Source organism: Sinocyclocheilus grahami, unplaced genomic scaffold, assembly GCF_001515645.1.
Source record: "Sinocyclocheilus grahami isolate Dianchi unplaced genomic scaffold, SAMN03320097.WGS_v1.1 scaffold654.1, whole genome shotgun sequence".
In the NCBI taxonomy this organism is placed as follows: Eukaryota; Metazoa; Chordata; class Actinopteri; order Cypriniformes; family Cyprinidae; genus Sinocyclocheilus; species Sinocyclocheilus grahami.
This window is the reverse complement of record NW_015505833.1, coordinates 323,862-328,861: the sequence shown is the minus strand read 5'-3', so window position 1 is coordinate 328,861 and position 5,000 is coordinate 323,862. Positions and strand designations below refer to the sequence as shown.

The 5,000-nt window shown below is 39.1% G+C and overlaps 1 protein-coding gene across 1 annotated transcript in view; it reads left to right on the top strand.

Annotated features, from left to right (window-relative positions):
• The first annotated feature begins 3,297 nt into the window (after positions 1-3,297).
• Positions 3,298-5,000, top strand: part of cers2b (ceramide synthase 2b) — a 32,536-nt gene continuing 30,833 nt past the window's right edge. The window contains exon 1 of the mRNA XM_016242287.1: positions 3,298-3,717. The gene's annotated coding sequence lies outside the window, so the exon portion shown is untranslated. The remainder of the gene's footprint in view (positions 3,718-5,000) is intronic.

Sequence of the window (5,000 nt, the reverse complement as noted above, 5' to 3'; positions counted from 1 at the left end):
TGGTGTACAATACATTTTTTTTTCATGTACTGCACAATATAACCATCACATCCAATCAGGAAAATTTCCATCTGGTTTATAAGACTTGTTTCAGTTGTGAACAGCTTTTTTCATTTATTTTATTGAATCAGTTGGGTGAATGATTCAATGACTCACTCAAAGCCCACAAAAAGGCGCTTGTCGCCACCTACTGGAGTAAAGCAGAAATACACTTTATTCAGCTCACTGAAGCCTGTCCTCTGCTGACATCCACTCCAAACAGGCCTCTAGTCTCGTCCCAGCACCGCCAGTTGTGTCCCGACCTCACAGGGGCTCTGCTGAGATCACAGGAGGATCCTTTATTTTTCATTGGCCAACATTCGCAGGGCTCTTATTTAGGAATTTAACATCAGGCAGTCCTGAAGTGACACTGTGAGAAGGTGTACTATCATTTTTAAGTGAAACTGGTCTGTGGAAACAAGCAGTTTCCTTTTTGAGAGCTATCCAAAATCAAAGACAAGACTGGTCATATATTAGATTTAGGATTTTTAGATTTGTATTATGTAATGCAACATCAGACACTCCTGACACTGACTGAGTGGGACCCTGGGGTGCTGCACTGTTGATCTGAATTGAAACTGATCTGTGGAAACAGGGCGCTATCCGAAATCACAGAGAGAACAGGCAGAATGTGAGTTTTTGGAGGGCTTTTATTTTGTAATGGGACATCAGGCAGTGCTGGAAACGGGGAGGTTTTTTTTATAACTATATGAATTTACAGATAAAACGAGCTGTATACACTACAAGTTCACGAGAGGCTTTTATTTTGTTATTTCCCACCAGACAGTTATTTTGATATTATTTGGAAATTCTACATTTAAGCTCAACATTTGAAGTCATTTCCACGTTGTTGTTGTTGTTGTTTTTACATTTGCATTGTTTAATATTTGTTGTTGTTGTTGTTTATGTCTTTATTTGTGTGTTTTTATGTTAACTTATTTATTTATTAATTATTGACAGAGAAACAGCTGCATAAATGAAGGCCAGAGCTCTTTTAAACTGAGGATGCAGTGTTTCTCGCAGTCCTGTGGCTGCTGGGTCAGAAGTGTCCATCGGGTGCACGCTTCCGAATCTGGGCTGAAGCTGTAGGACATCCGGGGATTTCTCGCTTGTTCTTTTATGAATACCGAGGATTCGGACCACAGATATATATATACAGTATATACGGTCATATATACGATTCGGACACCCTCCTATCTTCATGCACCGTTTTCTCCTACTACATAGTAGGCAAGTATTGGGACACAACTGAAGTATATTCGCCTACTATACAGCAGTAGTATACAGTAGAAGTACACAGCAGTAGTACACAGCAGTAGTATACAGTAATAGTACACAGCAGTAGTACACAGCAGTAGTATACAGTAATAGTACACAGCAGTAGTATACAGTAATAGTACACAGCAGTAGTATACAATAATAGTACACAGCTGTAATATACAGTAATAGTACACAGCAGTAGTATACAATAATAGTACACAGCAGTAGTACACAGCAGTAATATACAGTAATAGTACACAGCAGTAATATACAATAATAGTACACAGCAGTAGTATACAATAATAGTACACAGCAGTAGTACACAGCAGTAGTATACAGTAATAGTACACAGCAGTAGTATACAATAATAGTACACAGCAGTAGTACACAGCAGTAGTATACAGTAATAGTACACAGCAGTAGTATACAATAATAGTACACAGCAGTAGTACACAGCAGTAGTATACAGTAATAGTACACAGCAGTAGTATACAATAATAGTACACAGCAGTAGTACACAGCAGTAGTATACAGTAATAGTACACAGCAGTAGTATACAATAATAGTACACAGCAGTAGTACACAGCAGTAGTATACAGTAATAGTACACAGCAGTAGTATACAATAATAGTACACAGCAGTAGTACACAGCAGTAGTATACAGTAATAGTACACAGCAGTAGTATACAATAATAGTACACAGCAGTAGTACACAGCAGTAGTATACAGTAATAGTACACAGCAGTAGTATACAATAATAGTACACAGCAGTAGTACACAGCAGTAGTATACAGTAATAGTACACAGCAGTAGTATACAATAATAGTACACAGCAGTAGTACACAGCAGTAGTATACAGTAATAGTACACAGCAGTAGTATACAATAATAGTACACAGCAGTAGTACACAGCAGTAGTATACAGTAATAGTACACAGCAGTAGTATACAATAATAGTACACAGCAGTAGTACACAGCAGTAGTATACAGTAATAGTACACAGCAGTAGTATACAATAATAGTACACAGCAGTAGTACACAGCAGTAGTATACAGTAATAGTACACAGCAGTAGTATACAATAATAGTACACAGCAGTAGTACACAGCAGTAGTATACAGTAATAGTACACAGCAGTAGTATACAGTAATAGTACACAGCAGTAGTATACAATAATAGTACACAGCAGTAGTACACAGCAGTAGTATACAGTAATAGTACACAGCAGTAATATACAATAATAGTACACAGCAGTAGTACACAGCAGTAGTATACAGTAATAGTACACAGCAGTAGTATACAATAATAGTACACAGCAGTAGTACACAGCAGTAGTATACAGTAATAGTACACAGCAGTAGTATACAATAATAGTACACAGCAGTAGTACACAGCAGTAGTATACAGTAATAGTACACAGCAGTAGTATACAATAATAGTACACAGCAGTAGTACACAGCAGTAGTATACAGTAATAGTACACAGCAGTAGTATACAATAATAGTACACAGCAGTAGTACACAGCAGTAGTATACAGTAATAGTACACAGCAGTAGTATACAATAATAGTACACAGCAGTAGTACACAGCAGTAGTATACAGTAATAGTACACAGCAGTAGTATACAATAATAGTACACAGCAGTAGTACACAGCAGTAGTATACAGTAATAGTACACAGCAGTAGTATACAGTAATAGTACACAGCAGTAGTATACAATAATAGTACACAGCAGTAGTACACAGCAGTAGTATACAGTAATAGTACACAGCAGTAGTATACAGTAATAGTACACAGCAGTAGTATACAGTAATAGTACACAGCAGTAGTATACAGTAATAGTACACAGCAGTAGTATACAGTAATAGTACACAGCAGTAGTATACAGTAGGGAAGTGTACGGGTCTCATGCGCTCGAGCGTCACGATGTTTAAGTCCCGCCCGTTCCGTTATTCCCCCTTTCCATCTCTCTCTCTTTCCCTCTCTCTCTCTCTCTCTCTCTCTCTCTCTCTCTCTCTCTCTCTCTCATCCTGCGTGTGTTACCGACGCCTGTCCCAGTCCCGTGAGCTCATCACCGGGAGCCGAGCGGAAGAAAGCTCCCACGATCAGGAAATACCGCTCAGACCCACCGCAGCTGCCGCTGTGCGCAGCCACTTCCTCCGTTAAACCGATTTTCACCGAGAGCAAAACATTTCTTGTTTGTGGAGGAGAGATGCGGGTGGTAAACAGTCCGGCCGAACCGCGAATCCAGTAACGGAGCACTGCAAGCCGCGGAGGGAACCGGAGAATCCTCATCATCTTCATCATCCTCATCATCCTCATCACGGCCCGCTGTTCCGGTGCAGCTGCTGACGTGAGTCTCCGGTACCGTGCGTGCGCAGCTGCTGGAGCAGGGTCTGGAGGCACGTTTGCACCCAGAAGTGAGCTAACCCTGACTAAACCTCTTTTAGGGACGTCCTCATTTCTAAAACACTATTTAAATTAAGTGTATATATATATGTATATCTAAAAAATGTTATGCAGAAAGTTTTCTGTTAGCGTTAGATAGTGTTTATAAATATCTGCATATATAAACAATGTAACAATGTAGATGGCTGAACAGAGACTGTGGGGGGCTTTCCAGGGATACTACTACAACCAGAAGTTTAATTCTGTCATCATTTGCTCACCCTCACGTCGTTCCAAATCTGTGTTTTTATTATATATATTTCTTTCTTTTGTTGAGCACAAAAGAAGATATTTTGAAGAATGTTGGTAACCTAATATTTGCCGGTAGCCATCGGCTTCCCTTGTATGGAAAAACACGCTATGGCTAGCGTAAAGTGTTTGGTTTCCAACATTCTTCTGAGTCTCTTCTTTTGTGCGCAGAAATCCCGAGTTTTGAAACATCTTGTCTTTGACTGAATGATGACAGAGTTTTTATTTTTGAGTGAACTGTCCCTTTAAGGAAAACTAGATTTTGTACGACTATCGAAACTGTTTATTTTTGTGTTTAATATTGACAGAGAAATGAATAGTTAAAAAAGTTTGAGTTTTTTTGTTTAGTAACCCACGAAATATGGTCACCATATGCAACCACTTTTTCATATTTCATACTTATTCCATACAACCAGCAAAACAGTGCCTCAAATCTCTCTCACGCTTGGCATTTTGTTATAGATTTTCTAAGAACTGTGGCATATTTTAATGGCATGTATCTTGCAGCTGCACTATTTCTACAGGCTCAGCATCCTTCTCTTCTGCCAGACCAGCAGACTTTTGCAGGACATTGTTAGCCAGCATGTGCCTTTATTCTGTAGATCATGAAGACTTCTTAAAACCGTAACAAGTCTTCTGTCTCAAAATCAACAGGTGTTTAGGAAAGTTCTGTGATGGTGTTTGTTGCGGGAAAATACAATTAAAAAGGGCATTTTGCTACAGCAGGACTTTATTCGTACCTTGTTAAAATTTGAACAAAATATGTATTTATAATTAAATTAATGAGCTTTTTTATGAGTAGAGTTTATATAGTAATTAAGAACAATAGAATTAAGTGGAAATCACCATTTAGACAGCCAGATAGACATGTGTGTGTGTGTGTGTGTGTGTGTGTGTGTGTGTGTGTGTGTGTGTGTGTGTGTGTGGGAGAGGGTGGGTGTGTGGGGGTGTGTGAGGGTGTGAGTGAGAGAGTGTGTGTGTGTGTGTGTGTGTGTGTGTGTGTGAG